General features: G+C 52.6%; 1 gene segment (V, D, J or C); it reads left to right on the top strand.

Moving 5' to 3' along the window:
* The window catches only part of LOC102176353, a 460,158-nt gene that overhangs the window by 401,226 nt on the left and 34,501 nt on the right, over positions 1 to 24,431 (top strand).

Here is a 24,431-nt window from a genome sequence, read left to right as displayed (position 1 = left end):
AGACACGACCATCACGAGAAGGCAGACGTGGGCAAGTTCAGCTAGTGCTGGTTACCCTGAGACAGCCATTAAACACAACCCATTCAAGACAAACAGTCCTGATGAGTGAGGTTATAAAATAAGGGGCCCGGGGGCAGAGCGGGAGCCCTGCAGGCACTGAGCACTCAGCAGGAAGCACCTGGACGTGAGGAGGGAGGGTGGGCGTCTTGACCCCACAGTGGCTGCAGAGGTGGGTCCTCAGGGAGGGGCTCTGTGATAGGACAGACCCTTTGCTCTGCTGGGCTCCATCCACTGGGAAAAGGGTCAGCTTGGGTGCCAAGCACCGCTCCCTGTCTTCCCAAAGAACATGCTAGGGACCAGAAAGCACCGCGTCCCCTGAGACACCGGGGGTGGGGGAGGGGCGCTGAGCTGCAGAATACGGTGCCCCCACCCCCAAGGCAGCCTCTGGAGGAATCCCCTCAAATGCGCTTTGCAGGGAGCTCTGTGGACCTGAGGTTCCCTCAGAGCTCGATGAAATCCGAAAATTAAGTATCTTTCACACACACCCAGCCCCTGAGTCAACATGGAACAGCTGTCCTGACCACAGGGACCCTGACCCTGGGCACTGGCCTGACTGGACTCGGGTGGGATTTTCAGGCTGGATCCTGAAGCTCAGCTGGGCCCCCAGTGACCGAGGGCTGATGGGGAACGTCCAGGAGCTGCCCGTGGCCTGGTGACTCCCCATGGGCAGGAGGAGAGGAGGAGGCTGGTGTCCCGGGGAGCAATGGACAGGGTGCAGGAGGCAGGGCTAGACGGGACATCTGGGCTCCATCCCACAGTGACCTCTGTCCTCGAGTCTGCCTGGACTCACAGGGGACCCAGGCCCATCTGCCATCCCTCCACGCCAGGCAAGGGCTGTTCTCTCCGGTCTCTTGGACCCAAACAAGGGCCCCTGCAGGTCCCTCTAGTGGGCAGTGTCTGGTCCCCCTGACCCTGCAGGAAAGGGAGCCGGGACAGCAGGAAGTTAACCCACCACCCATGTGGGTCCCACTATGTCCACACCCCCAGGCCCTGGGCTGCTAGGAACTGGAGACAGTCAGTGGGAGCCCGTGATGGACGCGCAGAGGGACCAGCGGCCGAGGGGGGGGCAGCGATGGGAAAGGGAGGCAGAGAAGACCACTCCCTGCTGTGCTGAGATGGTGACCCACCAGGGAGGGGGTCCCCGCAGAGCCTTGGTCATGAAGCGTGGGGCACCCATTAGAGGTCATCTCTGTGACAAGGTCACGACAAGGTCAGGCTCTCAGGGGGCCACTGTCTGTCCATCTGTGATAGTGACAGATGAACAGGGTGGACTTGCAGATTGCCCCCACTCGTGGAGATAGGTGTCGTGACCTTATAAATGTCTCAGGGAACTCAAACAGGGGCTCTGTGCCAACCTAGAGGGGTGGCATGGGGAGGGAGATGGGAGGGAGGGGAGATATGTACACCTATGGCTGATTCATGCTGATGTGTGGCAGAGAACAGCCAATTTCTGTAAAGCAATTATCCTTCAATTAAAAAACAAGTTAAAAAGAGAGAGACCAGAAACAGCCCCCGCCCCCCGCCCCAACCGCACGTGAGCCCCTGAGACAAGGCTTTGTAAGGACAGAGAGGGAAAGCGAGCTTCAGGGAGACAGGGAGAGAACTCGCGCCAAACACAATACTGCAGCTTGTGACCCCCAGAACACGGTCAACCAGTTCATGGCGTTGAAGCGTCACGCGCATGGCGTCTGGGTGTGGCTGCCTGAGCGGACTAACACTGGACCTAGTCACTCTCCTGCACAGGAGTCTGTGGACATAAGTCTGCATTCTCTGAAACAAATTCCCGGGAGTACAGTTTCTAGGCTGCAGAGTCATCCCATGCTCCGTGCGTCCGTAGCCGCAGAGCTCTTTCTCACGGTGGCTGTGCCGCTTTGTGCTCCTTCCTGCAACTCAGGAATAACCAGTCTCTCTGCCGTCCCCTGGTGGCTCAGAGGTTAAAGCGTCTGCCTGGGATGCTGGAGACCTGGGTTCCATCCCTGGGTCGGGAAGATTCCCCTGGAGAAGGAAATGGCACCCCACTCCAGTACTCTTGCCTGGAGAATCCCATGGAGGGAGGAGCCTGGTGGGCTACAGTCCATGGGGTCACAGAGAGTCGGACACGACTGAGCGACTGCACTTCACTTTCGCTGCCGTCCCGCCAGCCTGGGGTTCTGCCGCCGTCTTACCAGGGCCCGTCTGCTCGGCTGGGCGGCAGCGTCTCACTCAGGTGCAGCTGACATCCCCCTAACGACTCGTGCTGACCGCGGTCCCATTGCTCACCTGGCAACTGTGCGTTCCTGGAAAAAATGTCTGCTGTCGTTTTCCACATTCTCACTGAATGATTTCATACGTTTTGTTTATTGATTACTCTTGAGAATTTTCTTTTAATGAATACACGAGTCTTTCCAGGAGTATGTGAGCGTAAAGTATCTTCTCCCACTTTACTGGATTTTTCAACTCCTTGAAAGGTAGTTTTATAGAACAAAAGCTTTTCATGTTAATGTTTCTATCAAGCTTCTTCCTTTTACATATAATGAAGGTACTGTCAAGTCCAAGAATTCTTACCTAGGTCCAGATACAAAAGTCTTTTCCCCGATTGTTTCCTAAAACATGATCTGAGAAGAATACGTATGTATATACATGAATCACTTTCCAAACACCAGACACTAACACAAGATTGAAAATCAGCTCTATGTAAGTAAATAAGGAAATTCCACTTTAAAGACAATCCCCCAAATTCGGCTAGAGCCACGTGACCAGAGTCACTGTGCTGACTGCTGGAATCCTGGCTGTCACGGCAGCAGGACCGCGGTCCCCTCGGAGCCAGCTTCCAGCACTGTCCAGCCCCCACACGATGACCTCATCCCCAGAGAGGACGCCTGTGCGTCCCCCAGGCCCACAGGGGACCCCTTGAGCAGACAGAGGGCATATGCACCGCTCAGGAAGGGGCAGGCTTTCTCACTCAGCCCAGAGAGAGTCCGGGCACCTGGGCACAGGCCTGGGAGGCAGGCCCCAGGAGACTCCTGCTGGGAGCCCAGCTGCTCTCTGCTCAGCAGGGGGCCGGTCACCAGGCCAGGAGGGGCAGGAAGGAGATTTGCATGAGGATGTCCCTTCTGAGGATAAGAGAGCCCAGAGGCCCCAGCCCAGCTGCAGGCTCAGAGGCAGAGCTCGGGGCACATCCATCATGGCCTGGACCCCTCTCCTGCTGCCCCTCCTCACTCTCTGCACAGGTGCGGCCCCCCAGCCCTGCCCGAAGGCTCAGGCCACACAGGACCCTGGGCTGGGCCTGCCCCGAACCCAGAGCGCAGTCCAGGCACCGCCTCAGGGTGGGATGCCCGGGGAAGGGGTCCTAACTTCTCATCCCCTCCCCCTCCTCTCTTCCAGGCTCCGTGGTCTCCTATGAACTGACCCAGCCGACTTCAGTGTCGGTGGCCTTGGGACAGACGGCCAAGGTCACCTGCTCGGGAGACCTATTAGACGAAAATTTTGCTCACTGGTACCAGCAGAAGCCGGGCCAAGCCCCTGTGCTGGTCATTTATCTGAATAGTGAGCGGGCCTCGGGGATCCCTGACCGGTTCTCCGGCTCCAGCTCAGGGAGCACAGCCACCCTGACCATCAGCGGGGTCCAGGCTGAGGACGAGGCCGACTATTTCTGTCAGTCGTATGACAGCAGCAATAATCCTCACAGTGACACAGGCCAATGGGGAAGCGAGACACAAACCCCCTGCCTGGCCCGCGCACACTCCGGCCTCCTCTGAGCAGCTGCAGGTCAGGCCTTAGGTTCAGGCAGCCTCTGTGCTCCTGGCCCAGCTCCTCCAGAGCCAGTCGCTCCCTCCTCGGAGGCCTTGGATTTTCCTGCTGAAAATGGAGATGTCTGTTCTGAGCTAGACTGCTCTCAGGGTGGACAGGAAAGGAAAGGCTTATGGTCTCAAAGGGTTCCAGGGCCCCGGGTGTGACCCTGTGTCTCAGGAGAGGTCTGCAGGGATGCGTCTCCTCCTGGTGGAATCACTGCAGGTGGCCTGGGTGGGCCCCCCTGCTCTCCTGGAGAAGGTGTCCCCTGTCCTGAGGCACTGCCTGCAGCCTCAGACCTGGCCCTTTCCCCAGGACCCTCCTGCCGGGGTCCAGCCCCAGTGGATCCAGGGTGATTCAAAGGTGGGGACAGAATCGGCGTCCTAGGAAAAATCTTAATTACAGATATAGAGAGAGATTAGAAACGGATAGTGTAGTAGGAAAATTAGTGGAGAAAAAGAGGCTGAATAACTTGGATTACGTGGAATAGCATCCATGCTCCAGATGGGAATTCAGCCAGAAAACCGGGGAGCAAGAAAGAAACGACATGGGGGAATCAGTCTTTCCAGAAACTGATCTGATTTCTTTATTTTTCAGGTTTGTTTATATACCTTTTGTTATACATAAGGATGAATACAGAGTCACGCGGGGGTCAGCAGACCTGACCCTTGTCACAATCAGGCGCTTCATATAAAATTATACAAAGGTCTTATGGGTTTTACATCATCTTCTGGCCATGAGGCCTGCTTACATTTTATGGCGCTTTCTGATACCGGTCAGTTAACCAGAAAACTTATTTTTTCCAGGGGTGATTTTTTCTTAAACCAAGCACCACCCTCCAAATAAAGTTGCATTTCTATAGGGTGAGGGTGTAGTGGATTACAACTAAGAAAGGAATTTACTTAGCCTAAGGTTTAACATGATTCATCTTAAAGGTTAATACTTATTTCTCTTATATGCTAGTTATATTCATTATAAGGGCAAGGAATATGGAAATTTAGCAGCAAATATTGGCTCAACAAATGAAAACCCTTCACCAGTGTTCCCCTTAAGGTCTATTTAGTCTTAAGATAGTGATAAAGTCACATTTTTACATAGCAAGGACACAGTGATTTATAACAAAGTACAGTGATCTATAACAAAAAAGAAAATTCATTAACTCAAAAAGTCTAGTATTGCTAACATCAAAAACTACTATATTTCCTTTTCTATATTTCAAATACATTGATTAATATATTCCCAGGTGCCTAAGGATAGGGAGGCCTGGCGGCAATCACTGACTCAACAATGAGAAAAGCCCTATGCTAATACTCCAAACTCTCTGTGCTGTTTATGGTTGAGAAGTTGTCACACAAGCTAGTCTGTCATCAGAGAGGTTTGACCTGAGACACCCTTGTCACACCCAGGGCAGGGAATTAGCAGTGATTATTGGCAGGACAAATGAAAAAACCCTTCACCAATATAATTTCTAACCAACCCACTATACTATACTAATAATTTTCTAACTTCTCAAAAGAGTCTGTATTTAGAAAGTATTAAACATCTCATGCCTCTCAAGGTTGGGAGGCTATAAACAATCACATGTGGCCAGACGAACCTGATCAGGGAGGCTAGAGGACCTCCAGAGGAATTTCTAAGTTGAAACACTCTTGTCACGCCCAGGAATTTTTAGTAACTAGAGCTGCAAGTTAACTCCTTCTCCAAGAGAAACGGTTATGGGGGGAGCCCCCCGTAAAGTCAGAGGTGTAGGTGAGAGCACGAAACAGACTCTGGTTTGGGGGTTGGATGCTCGGGAACAGGGGGTTTCCTGAGGCTTGATCACGCCTTTGCGTATGCCAAGCCTCCTTCCTCATGACCTTTGCAGTGGGCGGAGCTCCTCACGCTAGCCCCCGGCACCCTCCTCTCCTGGGATTTCTCTTCTGAAAATGACAGTCATCGGTCCAGTTCACAGCTCCATGTCCCAGATGCTGGAATGTCCATTACAGCTGGTTAAATTGCCGCCAGGGAGGACCCTCCGGGTTCCCGCCCTCATGTTGCTTAGCACGTCCCTCTGTTCCAGCGGTTGCCAGCTGTGATTCCTTATGACTCTAGGCTACACCATATTTCGCAAAATAGCCACAGAAAGCAGTGTGTTCACTGTGCCCAGGAGCCTGATGCCTTTGGACTATAAGAAATACTAATGGTAGCTTTCCACACAGATGTGAAAACACCCTCGTCAGTAAGTACAGTCAGGCTGAGAAATAAGGTCTATGGCAAAGGCAAGAACAGAAGTTCATTCTTTTAAAAAAAGCCTGTATTAATCTCATGTCAGTTTGCGCCTCCTCTGGGGAGATATTATCACCAATCTTGCAGATACAAGGAATTGCAGGACAATGCTCTCAAAACTGTAAACCAACAGTTAGACGACTAACCAATAATTGTCCATCAACACAGCAGGCGGCTTGGATGAAATGGGCAAACCAACAGACACAAACAAGGCATCGAACCGACTCAGGAGGAAATAGGAGATGTGAGGAGACATCTAAGGAGAGCTTAAGTCCACAATTAAAGACCTCCAGGGAACGTCCCTGGTGGTCCAGCGGTGACGAATCCACCTTGCAACGCAGGGGACACCAGTTCGACCGACCCACGATCTAGGGACAAAACATCCTGAGAGGCTGCTGAACCTGTGCCCCACGGCTACTGAGCCCACGTGCCGCACCCTCGCGAGCCTGGGCGCCCTGCAGCCCGCGCTCTGCAACGAGACAAGCCACTGCCATCAGAAGCCCGAGCTTCGCAACGCGAGAGGAGCCCCCACGGGCCTCAGCGAGAGGAAGCCCGCACACAGCGACGAAGACCCAGCACAGCCGAAAATAAAATTAAAAACCATTAAAATTATTTTTTAAAAATCATCCTAACAAAAAATTCAGTACCGGTGGCCACAGTGATGATTATAGCAGCGATTTAAAGAGGAATTAACACTAATCTTATGTAAGTCTATTAGACAGTGGAAAAATAAGGGAATTTCCTAACTCGATTTGTGAAGCTGGTTACCCCTTCCAACCTACTCAGAGACACTACAAGACAAGGAAATGACAAGACAATATACCTTAGGTTTATTGATGCAAAAGTCCTTTTAAATGTTAGTGAACAGAATTTAATACCATGTTCAAACGATTACATACGACAGTCAAGCGTGTCTATAGCTCTACTGCACACACAAGATAGAAATCCTTTTATCCAGGGACTGTATCCTGTCCACAGGATATTTCAAGACGGAATGTGCCAGACCAAAGGGTGTGAGTCAGTTTCTATTCGTTGGATGACCTCTTATTTTGGCTTTGGTGAGGTATCCCCCACCACCCACCCCTGCCGCTGTACCCACAGCTGGCACCTCTGAGAGTCAACGGCTGAGTCTCATGTCCCCCAGGTCCAAGCCCCAGGACCACCTACAGGACCACTGATCCCCCCAGAGATGTCTGCAGGGGTGGGAGTGCTCACTGCCCCCTCCAATAGCTTGGCCATGAGACACCCGTCACTCGTGACTTCTCAGGAGGCTGAGGACCAATCACCACTGCCCAGCAGAGGCAGCAGGACCTGGCCAGACCCCTAGGACCCAGCAGCACCCCAGCCCCACCTATTCTCCAGCATGACCTGGAGCACAGCTTCCCTGCCTCCGCCACATTCAGGCTGAGGGGGCTTCTGATGAAAGCCAGATGTGGTGAGGATGGCCCCGAGCCCTGGGGGTGTCATGGTTCCTCCCAGACCAGCCCCCGCCTTGCTGCGCTCCCTCCCTGGCCAAGTTCTGCCCTAAATGGCCGGAGTCTGAATCCAGGACCCCTGGGCCCCATCCTGGGCTCATCCCATTCTCTCTATTGACCTGGGGACTTGCTCTCAAGTGGGATGCAGCTTTACCTACTGTAAAATGGGAAGGTAGATACTAACTTCAAGGATATTTTTCCAAATTAAAGTATAAAAAGGCCCAATGAGTGTTGCTAACTATGGGAGTGATTCAGAGAATTTTGAAGTCCTAGGGTTTCCTCGGCAGGAATCCAAACTCAGGGGTTCAGCCATCAGTATGATTTCTGGATGGGTTCCCAGGGGTATCAGCAGGAGATCCCCAGTTTCCTAAAAAGAGGCACACTATGCTAAACAAAAAATGCTACCAGTGCAAACTCTGAGGGTGTGAGGCTGTGAGATGACATAAAAATAAAAACAGGAGAAGAGACGATGGAGATGGTGGTGGGGGTGCTGATACCGGTGATGAGGATGTGGTGATGAAAATGATGTGAGTTCTCAGATGAGCTCAACTGCCAGGAACACCATTAGCGAACTGCCCTCCTCGGGTGGGACAGGTGCTAACCTTGGCATACCAGTACAAGGAGCGCTGGGTCCCTAGGGGATGGCACATGTTGCTATGGAACCTGACGGCTGCAGCTACAGTCATCCCGGACTCTCCACTCCACCAGGAAAACCAAAGGGACAGCACGGCCATTTCCACCCCGAGTCAGGGTTACAGGAACAGCAACTTTGCGGTGTAGGTGGCCTCTCTGTGCTGGCCCAGAGGCAGGGCTGGACTCCCAGGTCCACACCCTCTCTGGTGACCTGCGGGAGGGGAGCCGCTGCCCTGATGGTCCTCCACCAGCAAGGGGCAGCAGAGCGCGGCCAGGAGCAGCAGGTCAGGGGCTGGGCTGCCCAAGGGGGGCTTCAGGGGAACCAGCCCTGCGGGTCCACAGGGGTCCAAGGAGCAGCGCTTGGCAGAAAGTCAGGACTGGACAGGCCATCCCCTCAGGACCAGTGACCACCTCTGAGGGTCACATCCACAGTGAACCCCAGGGCACCATGCCTCAGACCACGGCCAGGACGCTGCCAGGCTGACCTCCCCACTGGGGAGTCCCGGGGAGACCCCAGGCCGGGGGGCTTGGGACAGCGGTCATGTGGTCAGACACAGGGAAGGTGACAGTGACCTCAGTCCCTGAGGACAAGTCTGATGTGCAGACGTGAGAAGCCGAGGAGGAAGCTGGGGACAGACAAGGGCCGATGGTGTGGTGACCCCGCCTCTCAGGGAGGGGCCCCTGGGGGTGAATTTACATAAACCCAAACCCTCACTGCCCCCCGCAAAGCTCTGAGAGGGAATAAAGGGGCTCAGAGAGCCCAGCGCTGCTGCGGGCTCAGAGGCAGAGCTCGGGGGACATCCACCATGGCCTGGACCCCTCTCCTGCTGCCCCTCCTCACTCTCTGCACAGGTGCAGCCCCCCAGGCTCGGCCCCCAAGTGACCAGGGCTCAGGCTGGCCCTGAACGTCAGCTCAGCACAGGGGCTGCTGCAGGGGCTGGGGGCCGCAGGGGGGAGACCCTCTTCCTCACACTCCCCTTCCTCTCCTCTCTTCTAGGTCACCTGGCTTCTTCTCAGCTGAATCAGCTGCCTGCGGTGTCCGTGTCCTTGGGACAGACGGCCAGCATCACCTGCCAGGGAGACGACATAGGAAGCTGTTATGGTCACTGGTAGCGGCAGAAGCCCGGCCAGGCCCCTGTGACGGTCATTTATAAAGATAGTGAGCGGCCCTCAGGGATCCCTGACTGGTTCTCTGGCGGCTCCGCCTCCCGGCCCTCCAGGCAGGCTCTGCACCGGGGCATCTGCAGTGGACGATGGGCTGGCAGGAGGGGGTGAGGTTTTCCTGGACCAGAGCTCCTGAGACTCATGGGCACTGAATGGGACTAGGGACACCTCACCCCAACGTGAACTCAACTTAACTGATGACGTCTGAATTGACTGTTTCCAAATAAGGCCCCACTCTTAGGCACTGGGGTTAGGACTTCAGTTTGTGAGTGTGGCGGGTTCCCACAAGGAGTGTATTGGTGTCGCCAGAAAACAGGGCCCTTGTCAAGTGCACCAAAGCCTTCACACTCCTGCCCCCACCATCCCAAAGCCTCTGGTTTGTGTTAAGGATAAGGAAAATGAATATTAACAGGTGGAATAAGAGTGAATATTCATATGTGCTTAAGAGGTATCAAGCATCACACTCCTACCCCCACCATCCCAAAGCCTCTGGTTTGTGTTAAGGATAAGGAATATGAATATTAACAGATGGAATGTGCATAAGAGGCATCGAGCACCATCAACGTTCTTTCTATGTATTTACTTGTGTAGCAGAACTATTCCCTCCCTCCACCCAACCCCTGGTCCTCACCGCCTTCCTGCAGCCTCTCACTGAGCTTCCAAAGCTAAACACGGCCTTTCCTGAATGTGCCGCGAAGTTCCTCCCAATTTGAAAAATCAAGTGACTGATGTGGGACTGTGCACTGTTGCCTTGTCCTGTTAAAACAAAGTTTCAACCGCATGTGAGGGCTTCACTTATCGCTCAGCTGGGAAAGAATCTGCCTGCAATGCAGGAGACCCGGGTTCAATTCCTGGGTCGCGAAGATCTCCTGGGAAGGAAATGGCAACTCACTCCAGTTCTCTTGCCTGGAGAATCCCATGGACAGAGGAGCCTGGCAGGTTACAATCTATGGAGTCACAAGAGTCCATGGGGTGATAAAAGTTAGACGCGACTTACCAACTAAACCACCACCAACAACCACATATGTAATTTTAAATTTTCCAAGAGACACTTTTGAAAAATTATGCAAAAGAGATGCTGTTTCCATGATAGATTGTGTTTACTCAATTAGCTGAAAACATAATTTCAAGAGCTTCCCTGGAAGCTCAGTGGGAAAGAATCCACCTGCCAATGCAGGAGACACGAGTTCTATCCGTGATCAGGGAAGATTCCGCATGCCACAGGACAACTAAGCCACGCCTCACATCCACTGAGCCAGCGCTCGGAGCCTGGAAGCTGCAGCTGCTGAGCTCACATGTACGGAAGCCCGCCCAGCTGGAGCCGGCGCTCCGCCGGAGAAGCCGCCGCATTGAGGAGTCGGAGCGCCGCGACCAATCGAGCGCCCGCTCAGCACGAGAGGAGGAGGTCCACACAGCAGTGAGGACCCGGCGCCGCCGCAAATAAATCAGTCAAATGGTATTTTAAAAGTACCATTTCAGTATGGATTGAATATGAGAATTTGGATACATTCTACACTGCTGCTGCTAAGTCGCTTCAGTCATGTGCCTGGTATTCTCCAGGCAAGAACACTGGAGTGGGGTGCCATTTCCTTCTCCAATGCATGAAAGTGAAAAGCGAAAGTGAAGTCGCTCAGTCGTGTCCGACTCTTCGCGACCCCATGGACTGCAGCCCACCAGGCTCCTCCGTCCATGGGATTTTCCAGGCAAGAGTACTGGAGTGGGGTGCCATTGCCTTCTCCGACATTCTACACTACTCTATCCCAAATCTTTGAAATCTGCTGGGTATTTCAGAACGGCACTTCTCTACTGGGACCACCCACCTGCGCTTTTAGCCACCATGCTGGACTACGTGAGATGGATGAGGCTTCCTTGGGATATCTGTGCCTGCAGAATACACTCGCCACCACCACCAAGAGGTGAGTGAGGGTCCCAAACCTGGAGTTATTGCTGGGGAGAAGCTGCCAACCTACGTTCCACCGAGAAACTGGGGGCTTTTTACATGTATGCATGTGACTTCCATCTCAAAGGCAAGTGAGGAATGCAACTGTAATTTTCAAAGGTGGTTCTGAGCCATCATGCACATTGTTAATATTGTTTGTGAAATAAATGGCAATACTGGTTTTTTTTTTTAAATTTCTATAAGCATCCCTTTCAGTGGGAAGATGTTTGCAAGAACCCCGTGACACGTCATGAAGTTTTGTTTTGTGCCTGGATCTAAAAGGAACGCTGGCCCGCAGGGACTATTTTACTGGCGAAGGTTCCCGGGCGCTTGAATGCAGAGGAGAGGTTGCCAGTGGAGGGGCTCGGGAGGCCTCGGGGCGGGGGGGGGGGGGGGGGGGGGCGGAGAAGCTACGGGGCCCGAAGGTGGGAGGGGAGGGAAGGCGCTGAAAGGTCAGACTCTGAGGTCAGGGCCCTGGATGGAATCTTGACCCACTCATCCCTGTCTGGAAGACTCTGGGGAAGTCATGCCCTCTCCCATGCTGGCTCCTGCTCATTAGACTGGGGAGAGGCTGAGCCGTCACGGAGGGCGCTGGGGGTTATTATGGCGCCAGGGGAGGGGATGCAGGCGACTCCCCAGGAGTCTGGCCTCTCCTGGGGCTCCCAAGTCCTCCCTGTGTTGAAGGAGCTACAGGCGTAGGAAGATGACCGTCCTGGGGCACCAGGGGGCGCTGCGGGTCCTGGTTGCCGACCCTCGCGGGTGCCCGTCCCCTGGGCAGGGCTCAAGTGCAAAGGGCATGACTGGTGCTTCCTTGAACAGACTTCTCTTGGGGAGAATGTCTGTTCCTCTGAAACCCACACGTAGCCCTGCCTCTGATGCCAGGGGATCCCCCGAGTGAGACCCTGGGCTCAGGGCTGAGACAAGAGCTGAGACCCAGGCCGGGGGCGGGGAGTTGACTTGTGTGCACTGCCCCCTCCTTCTGGAGCTGCAAGGGGCGAGGATAAAACGGGGCCTGGAGAGGCCCATGCAGCTGGGCAGCCTCCGGGCAGAGCTCAGGACGCGCCTCCCACCGTGGCCTTGGTCGCCTCCTACCTGCTGTCCCTGCCGGTCAGCACGGGTCAGTGTGGCCCAGGGCCTCGGGGGGCTCCCGGCCCCTCCGTCTGGCTCAGTCCTGAGGGTCCCCTGCCCAGTGTGGGCGGCCTCAGCCTCAACTGCCTTTCTGTCTGCAGGCCTCTGTGCTCGGCCTGTGCTGACCCAGCCCCCATCTGCGTCCTCCTCCCTGGGAGGCTCGGCCAAGCTCACCTGCGCCCTGAGCGGTGAGCACAGCACGGCCTACATTGAGTGGCATCAACAGAGTCCTGGGCAGGCCCCTCGGCATCTGATGAGGCTGACCAGTGACAGGAAAGTCACCCCGGGGGACGGCATCCCCGACCGCGCCTCCGGCTCCAGCTCCAGCTCTGGGGCTGACGGCTACCTGACCATCAGCAACCTCAGTCTGACGACGAGGCTGATTACATCTGTGGTGTCAGCTATAATGATGGTGGCCAAAGTGGGTACCACAGGGAGACAGACAAAGGGGAAGTGAGGCATACCCCTCCCTCCCGGGCCCTCTGCCCACGGGCACCAGGGTGAGCTGCTCCCTGTCCGTCCACAGGGCCCTGACCTCTGAGTCTCCCCTCAGAAATCCATCTCCCCGACTCTCCCAGATTCACCAGCTGGAGATCAGATACACACTAATTTTAAGTGGTTTAGAAACAGGACATTGCGTTTCCTCTTCCACAAGCCTGTGTGGACGATGCTGGGAGAGGCCAGCCCAGACCAGGAGGGCCCATGACCCTGGGAGGGGGCTGAGTTGAGACGACCCTGTCCCCAGGAGCCCCCAGGCCCTGTGGGGTCTCTCAAGCCAGGGACCGGGGTCTCGGGGTCCACAGGTGACACTGGAGGTCGAGGCACCGAGTGACCGGACTCAGGTGCCCAGGGGGCAGAAGTGGAGCTCTGCCGGGACTGAGGGCTCAGCGGGAAGGACTGGGCCTCAGGGGAGGACGGGGCCTCAGCCTCATGGTGGGAGCAGAGCTGGGTCCCTGTGGAATGAGGGGCGTGTGAGGGGCTCTGTGACCAGACAGACCCGGAGCCCGCTAGAAAGAGTCTCAGCCTTGCTGTCAAGAAAGGCTCCCGTTCCACCCACAGGACGTCCTCGTGACGGGCCAGCGCCGTTGCCGCAGAGACAGCAAGAGGGATGGGGGAGGGACACTGCGCTGGAGGTTACGGTCCCGCCCCACGTCTCAGCCTGCGGCGATCCCTTCAAATGCATTTGGGAGGGAGGTTTGTGCACCTGAGGTTCCCGCATAGTTTGTCTGAAATCTGAAAAACAAACATCTTTCACACACACCCGGCCCCTGAGTCAACGTGGGGCAGCTGTCCTGACCACAGGGACCCTGACTCTCGGCACTGACCTGGCCAGCATCGCGTGGGATTTCGGGGCTGGATTGGGAAGGTCAGCTGGGCCTCAGTGACTGAGGGCTGATGGGGAAAGTCCAGGAGCTTCCCGTCGCCTGGTGATGCCCGTGGGCAGGAGGAGAGGAGGAGGCTGGTGTCCTGATGAGGGATGGACAGGGTGCAGGAGGCAGGGCTAGACAGGACATCTGGTGGACACAGGACCGTCTCCCAGGCCCTCACTCTGGGGAAGGGCTGTTCTCTCCAGTGCCTTCGACCCAAACAAGAGCTCCTATGGCTCCCTCAAGTGGGGAGTGTCCTGTCCTCCTGACACTGCAGGAGAGGGAGGGGGACGTCAGCAGGGAGCAAACCCACCACCGCGGGCCCCAGCACACCCACACCCCCACGGTCTGGGCTGCTGAGAACTGGAGACAGTCAGCAGGAGCCTCTGATGGACACACAGAGAGACAGACAGACAGAAGGGAGGACAGCAGCGGGAAAGGGAGGCAGAGAAGACCACTCCCTGCTGTGCTGAGATGGTGACGCACCAGGGAGGGGTCCCCCCTGCAGAGTCTCGGCCATAGAGCGAGGGGCACCCATTAGAGGTCATCTCTGTGACAAGGTCGCAACAAGGTCAGGCTCTCAGGGAGGCCACTGTCTGCCCCATCTCTGAAAGTGACAGATGAACAGGGTGGACATTGGTGTCCACTTCCAGGTTACTCTGCCCTGTGGAGATAGGATAGGTGACCTTATAAAAGAGACCTGGAACACTTGCCCAATCCCCCCGTGAGCCACCGAGACAAAGCTTTGTAAGGACAGAGCCAGGAGATGCCCTCAGTGAGCCAAGGAAAGCCCTGGCAAGAAAAACAAGACTGCAGGGTCTTGATCACAGACTTCCGACCCCCAGAAACAGAGCGTAGAGATTCATGTATTTAAGCACCATGTGGATGGTGTTTGAGCATAGCTGCCTGAGCTGACTGTATCAGGAGCTGGTCGCTCTGGTGTATAGGGATTTATTGGAACCTAAGTCTTCATTTCCCTGAAATAAATTTTAAGAGCACAATTTCTAGATTGTACAGTAATCCAGTGTTTAGTATGTTAGTAGCTGCAGAACTCTTTCTCAGAGTGGCTGTGACACTTGATATGCCTTCTGTGACTCAGGGATAACCTGTCTCTCTGCTGTCCAGCCAGCCTTGGGTTTCGCTGCCATTTATATTGAGTCCATCTGCTCAGGCGTGTAGCGGGGTCTCCTTAGGGTGTAACTGACATTCCCCTAATGACTCGTGGTGACCATCGTCCCATCTGCTCATCTGGCATCTGTACGCTCCTGAAGAAATGTCTCTTCACAACATTCTCCCCATTCGTATTGGATTTTTTTCATATTGATTAGTTTTGAGATTTTTTGAAATGCGTACACAAGTCTTTTGATGAATCTGTGAGTAGAAAGTACTTTCTAAACTTTCCTGGATTTTTCAACTCTCTAAAAAACACTTTTCTAAAAACAAATGCTTTACATTTTAATGTTTCCACTTGACTTCTTCCGTCTACATATAATGAAGTTACTGTCAAGTCCAAGAATTCTTGCCTTGGTCTAGGTACAGAAGATTTTTTTTCCCCTTTTTATTTCTAAAACACAATACAAAAAGAATATTTATACATACGAACCATATACATGTATATGAATCATTTTGCTGTGACCTGTAACTAATACAACACTGCAAATCAACCACAGGCCAACAAATGTGTGCTCATTGACTCAGTGGCGTCTGCTCTTCGCTTCCCCATGGGCAGGAGCCCCAGATTCCCACCAGCATCCTCTGTCCGGGGTACTTTCCAGGGAAGAATGCTGGAGAGGGTCACCATGCCCTCCTCCAGGGGACCTTCCCACGCGGGATCAAATCCGTCTCCTGTCCCTCCTGCATTGCAGCTGACTTCTCTGCCCCTGAGTCACCTGGAGAGCTCAATATGTCAATAAATAAATAAATGCAATTTTAAAGAAATATAATAAATATTCTGCCAGAGCTATGTGACCAGTGTCACCGTGTCTGATGCTGGAATCCTGGCTCTCACAGCAGCAGGACCTGGTCCCCTCAGCACCCACTTCCAGCAGTGCCCAGCCCTCTACATGATGACCTCGTCCCCAGAGAGGACTCCTGTGTGTCTCCCAGACACAGAGGGCGCCCCATGAGCGGACACAGGATGTGTGAAAGAGCTGGGGGAAGGGGCAACCTTTCTCACTCAGCCCAGAGAGAGTCTGGGCACCTGGGCACAGGCCTGACAGTTAGGCCCCAGGAGACTCCTCCTGGGAGCCAGCAGCTCTCTGCTCAGCAGAGGGCTGGTCACCAGGCCAGGAGGGGCAGGAAAGAGATTTGCATGAAGGCCTCCCTTCTGAGGATAAGAGAGCCCAGAGGCCCCAGCCCAGCTGCAGGCTCAGAGGCAGAGCTCGGGGCGCGTCCACCATGGCCTGGACCCCTCTCCTGCTGCCCCTCCTCACTCTCTGCACAGGTGCGGCCCCCCAGCCCTGCCCGAAGGCTCAGGCCACACAGGACCCTGGGCTGGGCCTGCCCCGAACCCAGAGCGCAGTCCAGGCACCGCCTCAGGGTGAGATGCCTGGGGAAGGGGTCCTAACTTCTCATCTCCTCTCTTCCAGGCTCCGTGGTCTCCTATGAACTGACCCAGCCGACTTCAGTGTCGGTGGCCTTGGGACAGACGGCCAAGATCACCTGCCAGGGAGACCTGCTGGATGAAAAATATACAGCTTGGTACCAGCAGAAGCCGGGCCAGGCTCCTGTGAAGGTCATTTGTAAAGACAGTGAGCGGCCTTCAGGGATCCTTGACCGGTTCTCTGGCTCCAGCTCAGGCAAAACAGCCACCCTGACCATCAGCGGGGCCCGGACCGAGGACGAGGCCGACTATTACTGTCTGTCAGCTGACAGCAGCAATAATCCTCACAGTGACACAGACAGGCGGGGAAGCGAGACACAAACCCTCCCGTCCTGCTCACGCTCTCCTCCAGCCCCGGGAGGACCGTGGACACCGCAGGGACAGGCCTGGCCCGGGTCCCCCGGAGCTGAGCCCCCAGGCGGCGCCACCTCCCGGCCCTCCAGGCAGGCTCTGCACCGGGGCGTCCGCAGTGGATGACGGGCTGGCAGGCCCAGCTGTGTCGGTGTCTGGGCCGTGGAGTGACCTGGGGAATGGAGGCCTGGATGAGGACAGACAGAGGGACAGAGACCCAGTGCTAATGGTCCCTGGATGTCCCTGCGGTGCTGACAGGACCCTCAGCAGCCGAAACTCCTGGATGAATTCAGAGAACTACCCAGCTCCTCGGAGCTTCTGTGAAGCTCGAGAAACAGAACGAACCAGCCCGGGGCCGGTGTGGGGCCATCAGACCCCTCCCCTGGGCTCCGCTACCTCCCACTTGTGCTGGGGCCGCGGCAGGTCCCCGCTGTGCCCTCCCTGGGAGGGGCTGTCACTGCAGAGACAGTCCCCCCGCCCAGGCCCTGACCCCTCTCTGAGGGAGATTCAGGTCAGCGAAGCCTGAGGCCCGGAGCCCAGTCCCGGCTCGGGTCAGGATGACGTGCAGGCCCCACCCCGAGCCCACACCTGTCACCACACCGCAGGGCGGACCCGTCCAGCCTCCCAGGCTTCCACCAGAGATCACACTCAGCACCGTGCCTGCAGTTCAGAGCGGAGGTCCAAGGGGCCGAAAGAAAACACACGTCTAGAGAGGAGAGTCCTGAGGAGGAGAGAGCTACCCAGAGGGTCTGCAGACTGCAGACACTACTCGGACCCCGAGAGCTCGAGTGTGGGGCACAGTAAGCGGAGGTGAGGACGGAACCTCCAAGGACACTGGACGCCGATGGCCCGAGACACACGCACGTCCAGTAGCCGGCTGCCCAGATGCAGGGGGAGCTCCTCACGAAGGCCTCGGGGTGAGAGTCAGGAGAACTGGCCTCATGCGGGGAAACTCAGCCCAGAGGACGCGCTGCCCTGGCCCCAGGAAGAGACGAAATAACAAGTAGAGGAAGGACTTTCCTGAGTCCCAGTGACTTTCCTGAAGGTAAACCCAAAAGTCAAAAAAAGAAAAATTAGGGAAAAACGCAAATATCCCATATTCAACAAGGAAAGATTCACAGTACCCGATTCCTAACAAAAATTACCTGTAAAGAATCAAGAAGATAGGAGCCATAGGAAGTACAAAATGTATTGATTCAAACATGCTCTGAAATGGCCCAGATAATGGAGTTTATAGTCAAGGACACAAAACCAACCTTTAAAATTGTGTTTGTTTTTTTTTTTCTTGAGATAAAGAGATTTTAAACACGTTAAGTAGAAACAAGAGAGGTTTAAAAATGATCCAGACTGAATTTACACGAACGGAAACAATAGCATCTGAAGACTGAGCTACTCTGGACAAGATGGACAGCGCACAGGGGTGGCAAAAGTGAAGAGCAGGGAATTTGATCCCTCTGCCCGAGACCCTGGTCCTCACCATCTTCCTGTGGCCTCTCTCTTCCAAAGCTGAGACATCGCCTTTCCTGAATGTGCCAGCAAGTTCCCTCTCCTTTATCAAAAAAACAAGTGACCGACGTGCTGACTTTGCTGTGCTACCCTGTCTGGCTTAAACAAAGTTGTAACTGCACATGTGATTTAAAATTTCCCAACACACACGGGTGAGTGCTCTGTTTCACCCAGAATTCCTCCACATGAGCCTCAAAGTGTGAATCTGCTCCAGAGAACAAACCTCCAACAGCTGGTTTTCTTTCTTTCCTGCTAGTCGTTAGATTGTCCCTTTTCTGAGCAGAGACCTCGGGTTAGGGAGGAGGGGACTCTGCCTTCCTCAGCCTTGCGTTCCTCCTGGGTCCACCGGCAGAGAGCCTCGTGCTTCACTGAGCCCTTGGGTTCAAGTGCTCCTGTCCTCCAGAAACACCCCCAGACACCCCTAGAAGTAAATCAGGGGTGATTGCCTTGTTTCCAGGTAAAGTGGACACACGAAATGAGCCCTCATGGCGCTGGACATAATAACTCATGTATACATAGATTTTACAATAGTTCAAAACTCCCTCAGTCTAAAATGAAGTATAGGAATTTGAATTGTGAAGTCAACTGACCAAGAAACCGGAAGGAAAAACTGTGTAGTGATCAGCCACAAACGCCTCCACGAGTGTCACGTGGGTTACACGGCCCCCTGGAGACTCACCGCCTCCCCCTCTCTCTCTCTCCATGTACATGTATACAGATGTATGTTTGTGTTTGGGAGAATACATATATATCTGTCCAGTCCACAGCCCCCACATTCCCTGACGCCCAGAAGGCCTGGCATAGCTGTTTTCTTTGTCCCCAGACAAGATCTTACGGAGTAAAGAAAAGGGAATCTTCCTGACCCAGGAATTAGACCGGAGTCTCCTGCATTGCAGGTGGGATTCTTTACCAGCTGAGCTACCATGGACGTGTGTGTGTGTGTGTGAAAGTCACTCAGTCATGTCCGACTCTGTGACCCCATGGACTATACACTCCATGGAATCTTCCAGGCCAGAATCCTGGAGTGGGTAGCCCTTCTCCTCTCCAGGGGATCCTCCCAACCCAGGGATTGAACCCATGTCTCCCACATTGCAGGCAGATTCTTTACCAGCTGAGCCAGAAGGGAAAACCTACCAGGGAAGCCCCAAGCAAAAGGAAAGTAATCATAAAGATAAGAGCAGAAACCAATAAAATAAAAAACAAGATGTATTTTTAAAAAGTCAATAAGACAAAAGTCTACGAATCTCTGACCCAGTGGTTCTTAACAAAAGGTCCTTCCACCATCCCAGGGGATGTTTGTCCATGTCTGGAGACAGTTTTGATTGACACAAATGGAGAGGATGTACTTGCTGCAGGTATGTAGTGAGTAAAGGTTAAATGATGCACTCATCCCACATGCTAGTAAAGTGATGCTCAAAATTCTCCAAGCCAGGCTTCAGCAATACGTAAACTGTGAACTTCCTGGTGTTCAAGCTGGTTTTAGAAAAGGCAGAGGAACCAGAGATCAAATTGCCCACATCCACTGGATCATGGAAAAAGCAAGAGAGTTCCAGAAAAACATCTATTTCTGCTTGATTGACTATGCCAAAGCCTTTGACTGTGTGGATCACAATCAACTGTGGAAAATTCTGAAAGAGATGGGAATACCAGACCACCTAACCTGCCTCTTGAGAAACCTATATGCATGTCAGGAAGCAACAGTTAGAACTGGACATGGAACAACAGACTGGGTCCAAATAGGAAAAGGAGTACGTCAAGGCTGTATATTGTCACCCTGCTTATTTAACTTCTATGCAGAGTACATCATGAGAAACACTGGGCTGGAAGAAACACAAGCTGGAATCAAGATTGCCGGGAGAAATAGCAATAACCTCAGACATGCAGATGACCCCGCCCTTATGGCAGAAAGTGAAGAGGAACTAAAAAGCCTCTTGATGAAAGTGAAAGAGGAGAGTGGAAAAGTTGGCTTAAAGCTCAACATTCAGAAAACTAAGATCATGGCATCTGGTCCCATCACTTCATGGGAAATAGATGGGGAAACAGTGGAAACAGTGGCAGACTTTATTTTTGGGGGCTCCAAAATCACTGCAGATGGTGACTGCAGCCATGAAATTAAAAGATGCTTACTCCTTGGAAGAAAAGTTATGACCAACCTAGATCGCATATCAAAAGCAGAGACATTACTTTGCCGACTAAGGTCCATCTAGTCAAGGCTATGACTTTTCCTGTGGTCATGTATGGATGTGAGAGTTGGACTGTGAAGAAGGCTGAGCGCCGAAGAATTGATGCTTTTGAACTGTGGTGTTGGAGAAGACTCTTGAGAGTCCCTTGGACTGCAAGGAGATCCAACCAGTCCATTCTGAAGGAGATCAGCCCTGGGATTTCTCTGGAAGGAATGATGCTAAAGCTGACGCTCCAGTACTTTGGCCACCTGATGCAAAGAGTTGACTCATTGTAAAAGACCCTGATGCTGGGAGGGATTGGGGGCAGGAGGAGAAGGGGACGACAGAGGATGAGATGGCTGGATGGCATCATGGACTCGATGGACGTGAGTCTGAGTGAACTCCGGGAGATGGTGATGGACAGGGAGGCTTGGCGTGCTGCGATTCATGGGGTCGCAAAGAGTCGGACACGACTGAGCGACTGAACTGAACTGAACTGTCTTTAAGCTCACCAGCACTTTCTTCTGCATCCCCAGTCCCCTGTTGAGACTACCCAGGGGATGTTTCATTTTAGACAGTGATGTTTCAGGTCTAAGACTTAATTGGGTTTTTTTGACATTTTCTATTCCTTTCTGGAATTCTCTGTTCACTTGAGCGTACTTTCCTTTAGTGTCAAGTATAGTTAAAAAGCTGTTTTAAAATCTTTGGTGATTTGTTATACCGGTTGTCTCTGGGTTTGTCTCCATTGCTTGCCTTTTATCTGAACATTGGCCGCATTTTCTTATTTCTTCACATTCCTGGTCATTTTGGTTTATCTCCTGGACGTTGCTAATGATATGGTGTACAGGTTCTGGTTTCTTTTGTGTCCCTCTTGAGACTATTGAACCTTTTACCAGACCGTGTTCCTGACAGAACTCTAATGATAGACTCTTCGTGTTGCCTGAAGCATTAGTGCAGTTCAGTTCAGTCTGGTCATTCAGTCGCGTCCGACTCTCTGCGACCCCATGAATCGCAGCACGCCAGGCCTCCCTGTCCATCACCAGCTCCCGGAGTCCACTCAGACTCATGTCCATCGAGTCGGTGATGCCATCCAGCCATCTCATCCAGTAGATGAAGCAGCAGAAACCTAGTCTATTTCTTCTAGACTTAATTAGGCTGCTTGGAGCCTTCTGCATACCTATGTAGTTCAAGAGTCAGACAGAGACTCAAGCGGAGCTGGTGTGCAGGATGGCGCCTCCTCCATGGCGCTCTCCGTTCTGAGACTTGCTCTTCAACCTCAACCTTCTGTGGCCCCCCTGACACTTGTCCTCTGACTTTTCACGCCTCTAGGACTGTGAATTTTCTGGCCAAGTTTTAGCCACTCCATCTGGCATAAGTTGGGGTTTGCTCTCAGGTAAACAAATTCAGAAAAATGAGAGACTTAGTCCATGCCACGTCTTCCTTGCAAGAGTGGGCTGCTGTCAAGCTTCCGCTGTTTTTTTTTTGTTTTCCGGTGACTTTAGGTGGTTGTCGTATTTTCTTCAGAATTCATTGTTGTTTTTTGAAGAATATTTGGCCCAGTAAAAGCTATTCCTCCATTACCAGAAACTAGAATTCCATTTCTCTGGCTTGGATTCTTTTAGTATACAAATACAATGGTTTATCCTTGTCCATCATTGATAATTTTTCTATTTATTCTCAAAGATAAATCAGATCTTTCAGGAGTCTATTCTTAGCTACTCAAAATGACTTAGTATCATCTCCAAATATAAATATTTTGCTTTGTTGTCTCCATTCCAAGTTATCACATTATTAATAAAATTATTTATTAATTCATGCAGTCTTTACAGAACTCTCTTATTCACCCATTTCTATTCAGAGAAGAATTAATTTATATTATTTGCTTCTTATCTCTAGACCCTTTGTAAGATAAAGCAGACTCTTCACTACAGCCTGACCAGATTTTGAAATTAGCTCGTGTAAAACTTTGCCAAATGGCTTTTGAAATTCTCAGTGGACTATATCAACCAATTGCTTATGCTTATGTCTTTTTATTTCTTTAAGGACAACAATAATTTATCCACAACATATTTTTAAATGTTTTGCTAGAGAGCCATGTTGCCTCATATGTTAAGAGTTTAATACTCCAATCCTTTAGTAATTATAACTTAATATCAGCTTGTCTAGCATAGAAATGCGATGCAATTTTAAATTCTTGGATTCTTTCTGGATTTTTTTTAACTAATATTACATTTGTGATTTTCTAGTCTTGTGACATGGAAATCACAACAAGTCAAAATTTACATTTTGGCTACACATCCCTGATTTTACAGCTCAGTGACTTTAAGAATACTATCTGATTTTGGTGATTTAAGCTAAATTTATTTTGCTAATAATAGCTAATGTTTATTGTACATGCCTTAAATGCCAGACAATGTTCTAAGTGTATGATCTCATCTTGTCCTCCAATTACCCCATAAATTGCCTTCATTTCCATCTGCAGATATAACCTGTTGGAGCACATCCAAGGTACTGATGACCATTTGAACTAATGCTTCTGATCTTTTTCAACTGAGAGGAAGTGTTGGAACAGTGCATCATCTTTCTCAGTAAGCCTTCAAAACACCAGATTTCTTGACCTGTTTTTTCGACGGCTTCATGCATGCTCTTTTCCATGTAGCTAAGTTGCTTCAGTCGTGTCTGACTCTGTGAGACTCCATGGACTGTAGCCCACCAGGCTTCTCTGTCCATGGGATTCTCCAGGCCAGAATACTGGAGTGGGTTGGCATGCCCTCCTCCAGGGGACCTTCCCGACCCAGGGACTGAACCTGCAGCTCCCACATCTTCTGAGTTGGCAGGCGGATTCTCTGCCACTAGCGCCACGTGCAAAGCCCCAAACTGGTTCTACAAGACTAATATATTTTCAGTAGTCATGTATGGATGTGAGAGTTGTACCAAAAAGAAAGCTGAGCACCGAAGAATTGATGGCTTCTAACTGTGGTGCTGGAGAAGGCTCTTGAGAGTCCCTTGAACTGCAAGGATATCAAACCAGTCAATCCTAAAGGAAATCAGTCCTGACTATTCATTGAAAGGACTGATGCTGAAGCTGAAACTCCAAAACGTGGCCACCTGATGCAAAGAACTTACTCATGGAAAAGACCCTGATGCTAGGGAAGATTGAAGGCAGGAGGAGAAGGGACAACAGAGGATGAGATGGTTGGATGGCATCACCAACTCTATGGACATGAGTTTGAACAAGCTTCAGAAGTTGGTGATGGACAGGGAGGCCTGGCGTGCTGCAGTCCATGGGATCCCAAAGAGTCGGACGCGACTGAATGACTGAAATGAACTGAACTGAAGATCTTCCAGGTTCCCCCCTTACACTGGTCATTAGGTCTCTCTGATCCAGCATTTCTCAGCTAAGACTCCTTGTGACTCCTGGCTGCAGAATCTTCTGAAAAAGTTCCACAGAGAGGCGTGTGATCACTGTACACAGGAGGACCGTGGTTCTCTAGCGTGAGAAAAGCTAAGTGAGCCCTTCACGGGGACATGAATGTACCTGAGACGGTCATCAGTCACGCTCAGAAATCAGAGCTCTACTAGAGGCAGCACGTGGGGTAGCCAGCAGGGGGCAGCAGAGCGCGGCCAGGAGCAGGTCAGGGGCTGGGCTGCCCGAGGCGGGGGCTTCAGGGGAACCAGCCCTGCGGGTCCACAGGTGTCCAAGGAGCAGCGCTTGGCAGGAAGTCAGGACTGGACAGGCCATCCCCTCAGGACTAGTGACCACCTCTGAGGAACCCCAGGGCACCATGCCTCAGTGCATGGCCAGGACGCTGCCAGGCTGACCTCCCCACTGAGTCCCGGGGAGACCCCAGGCCGGGGGGCTTGGGACAGCGGTCATGTGGTCAGACACAGGGAAGGTGACAGTGACCTCAGTCCCTGAGGACAAGTCTGATGTGCGGACGTGAGAAGCCGAGGAGGAGGCTGGGGACAGACAAGGGCTGATGGTGTGGTGACCCCGCCTCTCAGGGAGGG

Source organism: Capra hircus, chromosome 17 (assembly GCF_001704415.2).
Source record: "Capra hircus breed San Clemente chromosome 17, ASM170441v1, whole genome shotgun sequence".
In the NCBI taxonomy this organism is placed as follows: domain Eukaryota; kingdom Metazoa; phylum Chordata; class Mammalia; order Artiodactyla; family Bovidae; genus Capra; species Capra hircus.
Note: the sequence above shows the minus strand (reverse complement) of the source record. Positions and strands in the feature narration are given on the sequence as shown.